The sequence below is a fragment of the Corvus brachyrhynchos genome, unplaced genomic scaffold (assembly GCF_000691975.1).
Source record: "Corvus brachyrhynchos isolate BGI_N302 unplaced genomic scaffold, ASM69197v1 scaffold309, whole genome shotgun sequence".
Lineage (NCBI taxonomy): Eukaryota > Metazoa > Chordata > Aves > Passeriformes > Corvidae > Corvus > Corvus brachyrhynchos.
This window is the reverse complement of record NW_008240227.1, coordinates 614,983-630,496: the sequence shown is the minus strand read 5'-3', so window position 1 is coordinate 630,496 and position 15,514 is coordinate 614,983. Positions and strand designations below refer to the sequence as shown.

Here is a 15,514-nt window from a genome sequence, read left to right as displayed (position 1 = left end):
CCTGCTGAAGACCTGCTTTCTTGGCTCTGGCTGATTGCCGGGGAGACACTTCATCCCCCTCCCTTGCCTGGAGGAGCAGGGATTCGCTCCCACAGCCCCAAGCAGCCCCTTCTGCACATCTCCCTGCCTTGACATCCCCAGGAGCATCCCTGTCCCCCATCAGCATCCCCATGCACACACCCAGCACTAGCAAAGAGCCCCACATCCAGGACATACCCCATGGATCATACCATCAACCTGGCAAGCAAAGGTAAGTAAGAAACAAATTATCAGGCATTTTTAAAAAAGAGAAATGAAGGGCAAGAGCAATCCCAACTGCACAAGCCCAAGGACTGGTGGTAAAGGGAACTCCTTTCCCCCTAATGAGAGAAAACTACACTTTGTTAACTCAAACTTTCTCATTTATCACCTTTGCACTGCCTCTGTCTGCCTCATGGCTGTCAGGCCATGATAATGTACGAAAAACAGTCATTTATCCCTCAAAATCTCACTCAGTACCGACACACTGTGCTGTGGGAATGGATTTACCCCATGCCCAGTTCAGCTCCCAGCCCAAGAAGGCTAATTTAGATGTTTAACCAAACCTTTTCTCTTTTGTCCTCATTCTATTTATTTTAAAGCCAGCAGGTGCTGGGCTCAGCATTTGGAAGCAACAAGCAGCTGCAGGCAGAACACTGAGTGAAAGCTTCTCCTCTCCTGCCTGCTTCTGTGCCTGTGACTCTCCCCTTGGGTACCCACCCTGGGTGCTGGCATCCCAGGGGGCTGCACTGGAGCACCTGGTCCTGCTTGTGGTATTTTTTGGGCTCTGAAAAGCAGCACAGGAGCCACCAACACATGGGGGCATCTTAGCAGTGGGGGCTCAACACAGGCAATGACCTCTCTTGGTCCCCCTCGAGTTGGCTTTGGTGTCCCCTTATTTCCCAAACACGCTGTATTTGGTTGGAATCATATGCAAAGTGCTGGCTCTGCCTCCCACGCAGCTGTTGATTGTGCAGCAGGGCTCTGTTTGTTCAAGATTTGCAAGAGGGGAGGAGGGAGCAGCAGGCAGCTCTGTGAGGGGGTACATGGCTAGATCCTGCCATTTTTAAAAATTAAAGAAATTGCCATCAATTAATTCTTAATTAATTAACAGAGGCTTCAACACTGTGAGATGCAGAATGCAGAGGAGAAGAAAAAAAGCAAAACTCCCTGGCTGCTGGACACATTTCTTCTGGTAATAAAGCTTTCTAGGAGATTAAAAAATTCATGCTCAGATGAGTTTGGAAGAGGCATGCAGAGCTGGCCGGAGCCCTGGTGGCGCCATCCCCACGGGTGCTGCCATGGGTGCAGCCCCTGGTCCTGGTCCTGGTCCTCCAGCCCAGCCCATCCCTCTCACAGGGACATTGCCTTCGATCAAAGGAGCCGCCCACAAGAGTCCCCAGGGCTTGCCGGCTTGCTGGGAGAGGAAATATCAAATCTGTCTGGAAATCAAACAGCAGAGTCAGAACAGAGGGAAGAAAAGAAAAAAACACAGGAAACGAAACCTAAACTGACACCCTTTGTAATTGAAAACACTCAATGCGGAGAATCATCGCTCGGGGGACAACAGGCTTTCTGCAGAGGAAATCCAAAGTGACTCCGACCCCAGAGCAGCTTCCCCAGACACCGCTGGCCATCAGAGAGGGCCTGGGATGAGCAGTCGCTGCCCTCAGCTGCAGGTTTCTGGCGATAAGCTCTGAGCAGGCAGATGCCACTGTGTGTGAGATTAAAATCCTGTTTGCTGGGGGTGAGAAGCTCGTGCCAGGAGGAACAGAGCAGTCAGCCCATGGGCTCTCCCACCACCAGCAGTGGTAGGCAAACACCTCCCTGGGGATAAAGAGCCTGGCCACTGGAAGAAATCTTCCACAGGGATACCAAAAAAGCTCTACGCTTTAAGATGCTGTCCTCTCTGCCACCCAGCTGGCAGCAATGAGCAACGAGCCAGGGAACCTTGCTGTTAGCCCAGAGGTTCCAGCAAACCAGCAAAGTACAGAGGAAAACTGGCCAAAAACCCCTGAGGATGCAGATTCCATGGCTCACTAATACCTCATTTGAAGGAGTTATATTATCCCGAACTTTAATGAAAGCCATGTAAGATAATAATACTAATAATAATAATAATAATAGGTGTTCAAATTGAAAATGGGATGCCATTTCTCTGCTCATTGCTGCTGTGATCTCTTGGTGATCTCCAAGTGGAAGCCATACTTTAAAAATATTCATGTGTGCCAGGCACTGTGGAAGCAAGACCTCTGGCAATTTGCCACAAAAACCCATACAGGAACTGGAAATCACAGGCAACAGAGTGTGTTTGCAGTCCTGCTGGGAAGGCCAAGGCAGGTAGAAACAGGAAGCGAGGAAGGAGGGGACAGGGCACATGCTGGATGCTCACATTCCCTACCCCAGTCTGACCAGTCTGGGGCAGGCACCTCCAGAGCAGAGCACACGGGGCACCAACAGGCACTTCACGAAGGCTTCTCAAGCCCACAAGGAAAAGCATGGGAGCTTTCACATGTGACATGAGACCTTCCACCCTGGCCTGCTCACAGCAGGCAGCTGGAGGGTTTGCTGCGAGGCTGGACCCAAGCACAAGGAGATGGCTGCAAGAGAAGGATTCGCAGCCACCATCCCCAAAGCCACCCTTGCTGCCCCCACGGCTCCATCCCCACCCTCCCAGAGCCACCACCACGGCATGGGCAAGCATGGGAGATGCTCTGCGGGCAGGCAGCCATGGGAGCTGGCGCTCATCCTCCCTACCCAGCTCCGTCCCAAGCAAGACAGTGGAATTAAGCGCAAGTTATAATTAAGACTGGATGTTTGAAGAGAAACATAATCTCCGTTCCGTGGGATTCGCCGGCACAACAGTAATTAACGTCTCATTAACATTCGCCTAATTAAGCAGTTTATGAAAGGGGATAGATTTGCATACTGCTCCACTTCAGCTTCAGTGCATCCAGTTACATCCAGGCACCAGAGTTAACCCTTCCAGGGAGCTTCCAACCAAATTCCCAACCCTGCAAGGCTTCCCAGCCTCTCCCTGTGAGGACACAAGCTGCTGTCACTGCACACCTCACTGCACAGTGCTACCCAAAACCTGGTAGAACATCTCTCCATCACCTCTTTTCTAGGCAAATACCTCCGCTCTATTACCTCTTTTCCAGACAAACCCATCCTAAGCCTCTCCAACTTTCTGCATTGGTTAGCTGTTTTTAAATCCCTCAACTGGTTTCAATGCTTTCCCCCACATCCTCAACACACTCATCAGGAAGCAAAGAAGAGCTGTAAAGAGTTTTTGAAGCTGGGGAGAAATGTCTCCTAGAACATTTCATGCTATACTCATTCCCAAATGTTCTTTAATGTTTAAAAACTATGACTTCAAGATTAAAGAGATGCTCCAAATTCTGAACACCAGTTTAAAAGCAGGATGCAACAGGAGATTCCAAAGGGGTTTTCCCATAGGGAATATGCTCCCTCTCTTTTGAGAGTCCACCTGTCATTGAGAGGAAAGGCAAACCAGCAAAAGCAGTGACAACACCCATATGATGCCCTGTCCCTCTTGGGGACAGCAGGACACCATTCCCAGAGGGATCCTGGAGCAGCCCATCAAATAAGATGCATCACACACGCATCCCCTTAGCAATAAGTCACTTGAACTGCTGGACATAACATTTTCCGCTGCTAATGCTGGCTTTCTCTTCTGGTGTTGGATTAGTAAAGCTGCTGCATCCATCACACGCTTAAAAAGACCATGTGCAAACCTGCCTCCCCCCGGGGCATCTCCTGGGGGGCGAAAAATGAGCTCCCTAGTTAGTGGTTAATGCTTGGAGACGAGATGCAGCTTTGCAGCAAATACAGTGGGAAAGAAAAATTCATGACACAGCCTTTCATTGAAAATCAATAAAGCCCAGACCTGCCTGTGATGTACACACTCAATTTATTCCTCACTCAGCTCACTGCGTCTTCACCACCAGCCCTCTCAGATCTGTCAGGTCCTTGCCGGAGGACACAGTGTCCCTGCCCAGGTCATGGCACTGGTGTCACCAGAGCCACGTTAGTGTGGGGTTGTCACCTCCCTGAGCCTGGCAGTCCCACACCCCCAGCTGCAGAAGCCATCCTTCTGTGGCTGTGATCCAGCCCCACAGCATCCCTCCCCACAAAGTGTCTGGGAGAGACAGCCCAGATGTGTCCAGTGGCAAAGGCAATTCCAAAGTTTCCTTCCATCTCCGAACGGGTTCCTAGAGCTACAGCAAAGTGCTGTGCCAGGGAGACACTCTGGATTTGCACTTGGAATACCTCAGTCTTGAAAACACATCTTAATTTTTCCCTGTCCCCAGCAGCCAAGAAACCTTCCTGGAAGTAATGATGGAACGAGCCATCCTCCTGAGCCAAATCTAGGACATCCTCCAGTCCTGCCTGAGCCCTATCCATAGGAACCCCATCATTCGTCCTGTCCTGTTCCCCCTTTCCCTCTGAGGGTGGCTTTGAAAGCCCTGTGAGACACCCAACATCCCTGCAGATTTAGGCATTAGCCTCTGCCTTTAACCATTTTTTCTTCCTCCCCAAATCTCCCTGACAATGCAGAAAACAGTCCCAGAAAGGATGGGGGGGGGAGTGGGGGGAGGTGTGTCCCTGACCTTTGCCCACCCCCAGCTAGTGGGAGACCCCAAAATTCTGGGAAGATAGAGAAACGGCTGCTCCTCTCTGATGCTGGGGTTGCATCCTACATCCCTCCTGCAGCCAAATCCTCACTGGAGACAGGAGAGCAGCTGAGGGATGCAGGCAGGAGAAATGCAGCACAGCATCCCCTCCCTCCCGCTCTGTCCTCCCTCCAGCTCTGCCTCTCCTCTTGCACAGATCCCACACTGCCACCCTCACCCAGAGCCACCACAGCAGCACCAAAGAGCCGCCCAAACATCGGGGTGAGGGGCTGATGCCAACGCAGCCCCACAGCGGCTGCCTTCAGTGCAGGGCTGGCTGTGCCCAGCTGTGAGCAGAGAGCTGAGGGGGGACCTGGGGAGAGCTGGGTGTCCCGCTGTGCTGGGGGCTCGTGCCGGGCTCTGCAGCATAGCCTGACCTACTTTCTCAGGCGGTACAGTCACACCAGCCGCAGCAGCAGCGCGGGGTTTCTTTTCTCCTCTACCACATACAGATGTCTTCTTACAAACTGGCAGTGGGATCACAGCGGGGTCCCCTCTGTGCCACCACCTCGAAGCACTGACTGTCCCCTCCCTCACCTCCAGCCAGTCTTGCTGCCTTTGAATGGGTGCCCTCCTTTCCCTTCCCTTTCCCAAAAAATTCACGGCACATCTCAGCCAAGAGGAGGATTTATTGATCGTCTTATCTGTGTCTAATCCCAGCCAGAGTGCCACGATAAACGAAGCTGGCTAAATAAAATGCCTTCCTGCAAGGTCTCTCTGTCGAGAGCAGCTTGCTGCTAGCAGGGTGCAAAGTGGGGAGCAGCTCCCAGGGTCCCCAGACCCACCTGTACAGGGAAGAGCAGCCCATGACGGCAAATGCCTTGAAAGAAGGAGTAATGTGCTATGAACACCCATCCAAAGCTGAGGAGAGGGATGGGGCACAAACCAAACCCCAACTACTCCATCTAATCGATGGTAAGCAGTTTAAATGCTCTTTCACTGCAGTTCAGGGAGCCCTAATTCCAGGCATGACCTGAATCTCTTTAAAAAGAGAAGGGAGAGGAGGCAGGCAGGCCAGGAGTGGGGAAAGCCAGAAATGCCAAGGATGCTAATTTGTCCCCGTTTCCTCTCTGCAGAACAGCATCTGGGAGAAAAAGCACCTGCTAAAGAGAACGGATCCCCGTGGAGCAGAGATCCGGAGGTGCATGCTCGCAGCTCCCTATTACCCAGCCTGGACTGGAAATGCTTGACGCAAGAGCAGGATGACGGATGCTTCTGTCTTTGTGAGAGCAACCTGGGGTGCCGACAAGCACTGACAAAGCAGCCCACCCCAGCACAAGGAGGGAGCAGGGGAGCTCAGCCCAAATGCGGCGTGGCCGTAACCAGGTCAGCTGGTGAGCCTGCTGGGAAGCGCGGGCTATAAAAAGCACGGGTGAGATGCTGGGATCATCCCTGAGCAGCAAGGAAGAGGTGAGGATGGCCCTGCCCTCTAAGTGAGCAGTGCCAGGGTGGTGATGGGCTGCAGAGGATGGCACCAGCCACACAGGACCATGGGCAAGCACCCTTCGCCCTGAGATTTCCAAAGTAATGATCCGTGAGACAGCACTAAGAGTTACTGCTGGTTTTCCAGAGGGAGATGGGGTGTGGAGGAAGGGGGACTGAGGCTGCCAATAAGGCACGGCTGGCAGATGGAGAGACGCGGTTTGGCACCTCCAGCCCTGACTGAGGAGGCAGAGGAGGAATTGCCATCCCCTGCATCCTGCTGGGCTTGGTACCAAGTGGTTGTGCTCCTTAGCAGGGAGATGCCATGGGGAGCACCAGCCTGGGACCCCACTCTACAAGGAAGCACCAGCCTGGGACCCCACTCTGCATGGAAGCAGACATCCTGGGTGCACTGGAATGGGGACAAATCCACTGACCAGACAAGCCTGTCATCTCAGCCTATTCCTGGACACAGCACATGCATGTGGCCAAAAGCTTTCCCCTAGCTCAGCACGGCCCCAAATCCCCTATAGACAGTGCACAGAGGCAGGGCTGGCTACACTGGGCTTTCATCTCAAGCTGTTCCCACCCTGCTTCTCTCCTGCCACCCAGTGTCATGACGTCCCCTCTTCTCTCCCAAGGAGAATCACAAATCTGCCTGCAATCCCTCCTTGGAGGCCTGAGCTTTGCTAAACGCTCCGCCAAGCACCACAGACCAAAGGGTTAATGGGTGATAAGGGGGAAAGGCTGCGATGGCTGTTCCCCGCTCCCCACTCCGTGTCCCCCTGCAATAGGACCTGTATGGGCAGCAGTCACTGCAGCCCTGCCCCCCAGCCCCCATTTCGGCAGAGCCGGGCAGGGCACGCAGGGAGCTGTCAGGCCCTATCATGACTCACATCGTCATTTCTCCCTTTGAGCCAGGAAAAAAAGACATAATAAAAAAATCAGGCAAACGTTTGAAAAACTGGAGATAAACAGAGGAGAGACGAGATGGAGGAAGCTAATGAGGTCCCTGGCCCCGATGAGAGGTGCGAGGAGAGCACAGATGCTCCTTGGCCGGCAGCGATCCCACCCGTCGGGCACAAGGAGCACACAAGGGACAGCAGTTCCCGGCACAGCCCTGGCACCACTGGCGGGGACCTGCGGGCAGCTCCAGGGAGCCGTCTCCAGGGCAGTGGAGCAGCCGGCCTTGGGGCCAGGACCCCCGGCAGCCCCCAGGCAGTGTCTGCACAGCCACACAGCACAGGGATGGTAGGATACCCTGGCCCAATGGAAACCTCACCGAGCTGCAATGAGCAGACTGGGGGCACTCCCAGATTTATTTTTCTCCCCCTGCTCTATGAAACACCCTTGAGCTTATAAATACTCAGTTGGAAGGAAGCCAGAACCCCGAGCCTGTTCCCATGCAGACCCCCAGCTTCCCTATGACTTAGCCACCCCCTGCCCTAGGGACTAAAAAAGGAGAAAAGCCAAAAAATCTTGATTCTTATAGCTAAAATCAAATATGTCATCTCAGTAACGAATTGGCCTGCCTGCCTGGCAGAAATTGCTCTGTTAAAATATATATCCATATTATTCTTTTTGAGTTGCCTTTCCCAAATCTGTTCAAAAATGGGGAAGTTTTCAAGTCCCCGTGGACAGGAAGTCTTTCTGCTCCCTTCCCAGCACCTAGCAAGGTAATTATCTGCCAGGAGCCCCGGGCTGTGCCACGGCTGGTTATACTGCTAATTAGCAGGAACAAGCCAGTCCCCCGGGGCACCCCAGGTCCATCCCTATCCCACTCTGCCTTCCTCCTCCTCGCCCTGGGAGGCACAGCACAGCATCTTGTGTTTAACACCGGGAGGGCCTTGTACTCCTCCCCTGGATGCCAGAGGTGCAAAGGTACTCCTGCCCACCCAATGGACAAGGGACAGAAGGACCCCAGGAACTTATCCACTGCCAAGAGGATGCTCCTTGCCATGAGGCAACCAGGCGGATGAGGACACCATGGAGAGCACTACTTCTGCTGGTACCAAGAGACTTACAGAGTGCGTAACTTAGGGTCTGTTTCAGCCTCTTCTGGAGGGATACTTAGGAAGTGGAGGCTTCCCAAGAAGTCTTCTCTTCCCAAAATGAAAGGAAAAATACTCTGATCTTGGAGGCATTTAAATCTCCCCCCGTGGACTTTTCTAGCTCTCGCTCCTCACAAGTTTCCCCGTCTCCTCACCAGGCAAAAGGCACATTCAAATAAGCCAGAAGCTTTGCCAGGAGAAGGGCAGAGCATGAGCTGCCAGCTGCCAGAGTGAGTGTCTGCCGAGCGGCACGGGAGGCAGGAGCGGCACAGGAGGCACACGGGAGGCAGGAGCAGCACAGGAGGCACCCAAGGGGAGTGCTGGCAAGATGCCCCTCGTGCACGTGATGCGTCGGGAGGAGCATCCCCCAGTGCCTGGCCCAGCGAGATGGGAGGGAGCCATCAGAGCCCAGCCACCCTACCAGGATGGCTTCAGGCTGCCAGGATGCCTCGCCATCATCCTCCTCATCAGCAGCGCCAATGGGATCTCAATGGAACACGCGGATGGGTGCGCTCCCCACCCTTGGATCACAGAGCGCACACCAGATCGGTGATCTGAGCAATGTGGACGGCAGCTTGGGCTCTCCAGATTTACACCCATCCCTTCCTGATGCTTCAGTGCAAGACGTCCGAGGCCCCACGCCACCAGGAGCAGGGACCTTGGATCTTAAGGGAGCAGCAACAGCAAGAACTGGGGCTGTTCTCAGCACGTAAGCTGGTCACCCAGCACCGAAACCTCCCAACCTCCACAGCCTGAAGCTACATATCAAAAGCTACACCAGGACTCAGAAAGGAGCTCCAGATCATCACTTCAGGGGATCCAAGACTCTGCTGGACCACACACACAGGTTGTCCGCCATCCCCCAGAGGTTCCCTGCTCAGGCTGGATATCCCACCCTGCCCCAGGAAGGGGTGAAATAGCCCTCAGCCAGCCAGTGCAAGCTCAGAGCTTGCATGTTCCCAACGTCAATCCCTGCCCCCTGCCTGCTCGTTTCAGCTTCCCCAGGAGATGCAGAAAGGGATGAGGCTGGTCCTGCATACCAAGGCTGCCCCACAGAAAGAAAGCAGTGGGGTATCTCCTGCTATTAATGGGCAGGATCCCAGGCAGCCCCTGGAAACACCAAAGGCAAGGATGAGCACAGGACTCATTCCCATCACAAGGAAGACAGGATTACCCCCCCACTAAACCCCCCCTCTTACTGCAAGGCTCTGGGGCCCCCAAATGTGTGGAGCTCCTCAAAGGCTGCACCACCCTGGATGGACAGGAGGAACAGGCACTCACCCGGGTGCCGTTCCTGGGTAACTCAAGCTCCTCTTCCCATTCCCCCCACTCAACCAAGAGCGAGACCAGCTTGCAAGCCAGCACCCGCTGCTCCACGCTCACCTGTGCTCTGCCCCTCCGGAGAGCGGCTTGGAGCTGCTCAGCCTTTGCAACAAACTCCCTTCCGCAGCAAGACATCAGCCTTTGGGTGCTGCCTTCCCCTTCCACGCGCTGGCTGCTCTGCCTGCCTTGGGGATTTTTTTCCTTTTTTCCCTTCCACCCTGTAGCGTTTTGAACGTGCAGATGCCCCAGCTTCTTAAAATTCAGCCTGGGGGCGTGGGAAGTGTTTTGGAACATGCCCAAGCTGTCTGCTCCGTGCGTGCGCGCTGCTAAAAACGATCCACGTACTGCCCCCATCTCCTGCACTGCTTGTCAGCGCCGCCGTGCCTTTCCAAAGATAAGCAAGCTTACACACGCAGCCCAGGAGCAAAGCCCTGGGACCAATCCTGTTGGGGCAGGGGGAAACTTCTCTGCTCAGGCACCAGGCAAACTTTCCATGTAGCAGTGGACAAGGAGCAGAGTGCCAGCTCTAGTGGAAGGTGTCCCTGCCCATGCTAGGGGGGTGAAATGAGATGATCTTTAAGGTCCCTTCCAACACAAACCATTCCATGATTCTATGATGGACAACCCTGGGAACAATGCCCTTGAGCCAGTGCTACCTCCAACCCCTCTGCATCACAGTGAGGCTGGAGCACCACTGCTGTCACAGGGAGAACACATGAAAAAAGCCCAATTTGCTTGCTGTTGAAGGATGCAGCAGCAGGGGAACATGGCCACCCCCATTACCATGGGGTAATGTCATGGGCTGCACTATGAACATGTTTAGGACACCCAGCTCGGCAGCCCTGCCTGACAGCTGAGCATCCGTGTGGTAGCACGGTCCAAGGGAGCGTAACGCATCTCCTCCCCAGCAATTCCCAAGGGCTCCACCAACAAATAATCGAGCTACAGAGATTTGACAAATTAACCTGTAAAACACTGCTGGCAAAGCCCAGCTTGTCTGAGACACCAGCAGGCAGCTCTCAGTGGGGCATCCAACCAAGGTAACGGAGCAAGGCCAACACACACCAATTCAGAGCCTGGCTCCAGCCACCACCATGCTAAAAAAAAAAAGGGGATATATATATATATCTCCCAACCACTAAGGTTGGGATTTGGTCAGAGGAGATGGGCTGAGCCCTCCTGCCACACGTACAGTGTACGATGAAGGCTCTAGGTCCCCAAGGGAAAAGGACAGCAGGGCCAGCTCCAGCCCAACAGCCTGGCTCTGGATTCAAACACAAGCTGCTCAAAATCAGTGACAAGGTTGCTTTTTATTTTGCTGTTAAATCCCTCTGGCAATCTGGCCTTCAAGTGCTCATCAATCCATTCAGGGTCGTCTCCCACCCCACCACATCACCACTCTGCAAATTTGAGTGAAATTGATATTTTCCTATCAGAAACATGGAATTTCAAACACACAGAACACTGGATTTGAAAGCTGACTTTTGTTGGGAAGGTGCCTGTCTCTTTGTTCACAAAAGGGCTCATTTTTCCTGGAAAAGGGCCCAGATTTTGAGTGAAAGATCAATAACATGCAGAAAACGGGTCCTTTTATTTAATTTTGCCATGATACCAGAAAGAAAAGAAAGAATCCAATGCTGAGACTGAATGACTTCAAAATATTTTGCATTTGTTTACCCCAGTGTGACGCTGGAGCATCTACTCAAAGGAGCTCAATGGGAAGGATGCAGCCTTTGGGGCACCCCTAGAGCGTCCGTTTATCACCTGCTGGTACCCCACCAGGGACAGCATCCCTGGCACTGCTCCAGTCCAACCCCAGCCCTTTTTTGGGGGTATTGTTAGAGATTTAATTGCTGCTTCCTCTCCCCTGCCCTGTCCAAGGAGCTGTCTCACCAAAATGCTCAAGGATGACCTTCTGCCTACAGTAATCATAAGGAAGGGTGAATCAAACTTTAACTACAATTACAGCCAGGGTGGGGGGAATAAAGGAAAAAAAATGCATCATGAAGACACAGTATTCAAGATGCCGTGCAACAGTCATGACATGCTGCATCCTCCCCATCCATATGGGGGAAAACTAACACTTTGGCAAATTTATGAGGATGTGTGAAAGTGATTATATTCCTGAAAATATCTCAAGTGGAACGGCCTACCTGGCATATTTTGTTAGTCATGAAACACGCTCCCTCCACCGACTGTAGTTTGTGGCTTTCCATCTGCTTAAATACTTTAAATACCAAAACTTTCTCCTTTTTTTTTTTCCCCAAGCTGAAATAGCACGCCAGCAGCAGAGTGCTGACTCAGGGGCGCGGGACGAGGACATGCTCACCACCAGCAAAGGGATGCAGAAGATGCCACACCACAAGGGCAGGCGAGCAGAGGATTCACCGTGTGGGTGGTAAATCCTGCCCCTGGCCAAGAAATGCAAGAGGTCAGCTTGTGTTAATTAATTAACTGAATTAATTGAATTAGTGTCCAGCAAGGGAGCACCAAGTGCAAATCAAAAGAATATTATTTTGGGTCAAGTGTGGACATGAAAGGGAAAAGGTTAAAGGGAAGAAATAGCACTGTCTGGCTGTTTCAATTTCATCTGGCCAGGAAAAAAACTGTAACAGTTGTAAAGGTTACAGGTCAGTGCTGCCAAGCCCAGATTTTAGCAAGATGGGGTTTATGGGCACTTGTTCCAGGGCAGTCAGCACCCTGATCCCCCCTAGTTCCTGCTTTCATGGGGAGTGATGCTCCTTTTGTCCTGGGGGAGCTGGAGAAAAGGCTCCAAGGCATCAAGGGGATCTGAGGCTGCTTCTCTCCTGCCCTCTCCTGCTCTTTAGTTAAGAGTTTCTATTTCAAAGCCCTGGCTGGAGTTTCTCTGGCTGCAGTGGCTGCAAGTGGGGTGGGCATGCACAGGGATGCAGCCAGACCTCAGCACTGGTGCAAAGAAAACCCAGCCGAGATTCCCAATGTCAAAGGAGATGGCCAAGGGGCAGCCACAGCAGCAGAGAAACATCCCCCAAACCATTTGGATGCAAGCCCATTCCCACCAGGGAGGTATCCTTAGATGTGCTTGAGGGTAGTGAGGCCCTGGCACAGGGTGCCCAGAGCAGCTGTGGCTGCCCCATCCCTGAAGTGTCCAAGGCCAGGCTGGACAGGGCTTGGAGTGACCTGGTCCAGTCAAAGGTGTCCCTGCCATGGCAGGAGGGGGGACTAGATGAGCTTTGAGGTCCCTTCCAACCCAAACTGATTCTATGATTCTGTTATCGGGTACCCTAGGAAAACTTGGAATACCAACACCATGATTTATCCACGAAGGGATCATTTTGAGTCATCGAAGCAGCTATCTACTGGTTGAATGAGGCAATGGCAATTGTGCCCCTCAAAGCAACAGTGAACAGTACTCACAGTGTCACTACAGTGCAACTACTCTTTGCCTGATTATGGAGAATGATCAAAGTATGGGAGCATCCCGGCTGAATCACCTCCTCCCCAGGGCGTGCAGGCTGCCCAAGAGAAACCCCAGCTACAGATACACATAAAGTGGAGCAGAGACCAGTGGAATATGATGAACATTTTCCCAAATGGCAGTGCAAAGCTGAATATTAGGTGATTTGTGGCAGATTTCCTCCGAGAGAAAATCTCTCCTACCATGGTGGTATGTTTTCACAGCTCATTTGGCTTTTCATTTGCTGAACGGCTTTGTGCTGTTCTCCCTTGCAGGACAAGGCCTCATCATTTGTGTTTTCTAACGGGGTTTTTTTTTTTTCTCCTAGGAGAAAACCATCTCTCCTTCTGCTCTCTGTGAGCCTAATTCCACATCTCCAGCTGTCATTCAAGGGTTTTGGAGTTACTCTCACTTTTCAGGGGGATAAATCACGTTGGAGGGCAGGGGTTTTTTTCAAGGTCCAATACCTGGAGAAGGAGTTTCTCCTTCCAAATGCAGATAGTCCCTGAGAGAAATAATCTCATGGGAAATAATCCAGTACAAAGAGGGTTTATTGCATCTTTTCACAGGCTCTTTCTTACTGACAATTGATGAGTTCATAGTTACCAATATCCATTAGAGGGTTTATTTTATTTCTTGTTAGAAAATAAAAAGGCAGAGCCCAAGAAGAGTAAAACTAGCCACAGAGGCTGAAGACTGACAGGAGCTGCCTGGCAGACAGTGAGTGAAAATGCTCTGACAAGATGAAATGTTTTTTCTTTCATTGAAATCACTCCCTTTCCGAATGACTAATACACAGCTATCGCACCATGGATATTTCCAGAGTGATGAGATGTTTTTAAAATACCTCACTGTGCCTCAAAATATCTCACTCTGGCTCAATAGATCATCCAAAACACCACCCACGGAAATCATAAATAAATAGATACTATAGTGCTGTAAAAGAGCAGACTGGCCAGGGCAGCATCGTTCATCGGTGAGCTCAATGAGGCCACTGAACCCCTCCCCTCGGCATGTGGCTCCTGCAGCCAGGCTTTGTGGAGATGGAGACACCAAGCCTTTGCAAATGGAGCTGGGCACCTCCTACTCTCCCAGCACCTTCACAAAGCTGTCCTGCACAGCTCATTGATGGCAGAGATCTCTCCTTAAATGAGCAAACTGGATATAAGAGGTACATGGACTCCATGGTCCACTCAACTGCTTGCACTCAACAGCACAGCGGCCACCAAGAAGGCAGGTGACATTCTCTGGCCCATGGGCCATGCCTGGAAATCCATGTGCCCCTTTGGGGACCCCCACTGCCTACGCAACAGCTTCAAACCTCAAGTTGCAGCAACCAGAAACACTCCATCCTACTCCCTGCTCCGAAACGCATCGCTCCCATTGGGAAAGGGATACCCATGCCCTGTGAACAGCTGGCGTTGGGTGATGCGCTGGTGGGATGACTACCAGCCCAGCAGCCTCCACATGCCCTCGCCCCAGGCGACAGGCACCAGCCCAGCACAGCACTCAGTGCACAGAGCCAGGAAGCTCCCATGCTCCTGACAAAGACTCTGAGGGACTGCACAGAGCCAGGAAGCTCCTGCTCTCCCAACAGACTCCAAGGGATTGAACCGAGCCAGAAAGTTCCCGCTCTCCTGACAAAGACTCCGAGGGATCGCAAGGAATGAATGGTTGCAAAGCTGACCCCAGGCAGCTGACTTTTCACACATTTGGATGCATTTGCTCCAAGCCTGGAGAGGAAAAAAAGCAGCAAAATGGCAAGAAGAAATCACGGAGCAGGGCTGACTTGCCTTGCATGTATTTCAACCATTCTGTGTGTGGAGAGGACTCATGCCAGATCCCTGTGCCATTGTCCTCCCTGCAGGGAAGAGACCAGAGTCCCCTTCCAGGCTTGGATCTCGGTGCAAGGACAACTCTGCTTGGTAGCTCAAGCAAAACTCACAGAGAGTTGGAGTGCAGACATATTTTTAAAAGCTCCCTGGATCCTGGTGTCCACGGCTTAGATCCAAGCCAAGGAGAGCTATGACTCCCAAAACCTCAGCCCAGCCCAGCCCAGCCCAGCCCCAGCTCGCTCTGCAGGAGCCGAGTGTGCTTGTTCTCTTCCCTAGGAATCAGGCAACACTCTTTGTTTTGCTGTTTGAAAGGAAAGGGAGCAAATAGTTTTGAGGAATTGAAAATGGGCTCCTTTGCTTTTCTCAGCAAGATAAAAAAATGGTTCAGATCACCCAGGCTGTGCTATTCCGAAGTTGTTTCCTCCTTAGTGGCATTTACTGAGGGACATTTTGAAACTTTGGGAGATGAAGCAGCCTTTCAGAACAGGAGTCAAAATACATCCTTTGGAAACCACAGACAATCTGATCCTTATCGTCTTCTTTTCAAAAGGGCTGAAGCTACTTGTCCAGCACAGCAGGAACTGGTGGATTCCCTGGGTTCAAGGAAGGAAAACACCTTGCCATAGAAATTCAATCCTACTGCTGAGGTAGACGGGGAACCCAGCAGCAATGGCTCATTGGCATCCAATCTTCACAGAACTCTGCCAGCCCCAGTCCTTCCTGTCAACCTCT

At 52.2% G+C, this 15,514-nt stretch overlaps 1 protein-coding gene across 2 annotated transcripts in view; it reads right to left on the bottom strand.

The window, feature by feature from the left end:
- The window catches only part of LINGO1 (leucine rich repeat and Ig domain containing 1), a 139,704-nt gene that overhangs the window by 116,987 nt on the left and 7,203 nt on the right, over positions 1-15,514 (bottom strand). Inside the window, exon 1 of one of the 2 annotated variants that reach the window (XM_017745198.1) lies at positions 9,572-9,687. The exons of the other annotated variant lie outside the window; for it this stretch is intronic. The gene's annotated coding sequence lies outside the window, so the exon portion shown is untranslated. Of the gene's footprint in view, positions 1-9,571; positions 9,688-15,514 lie in introns of those variants that run through there. 2 annotated transcript variants of the gene reach the window in all.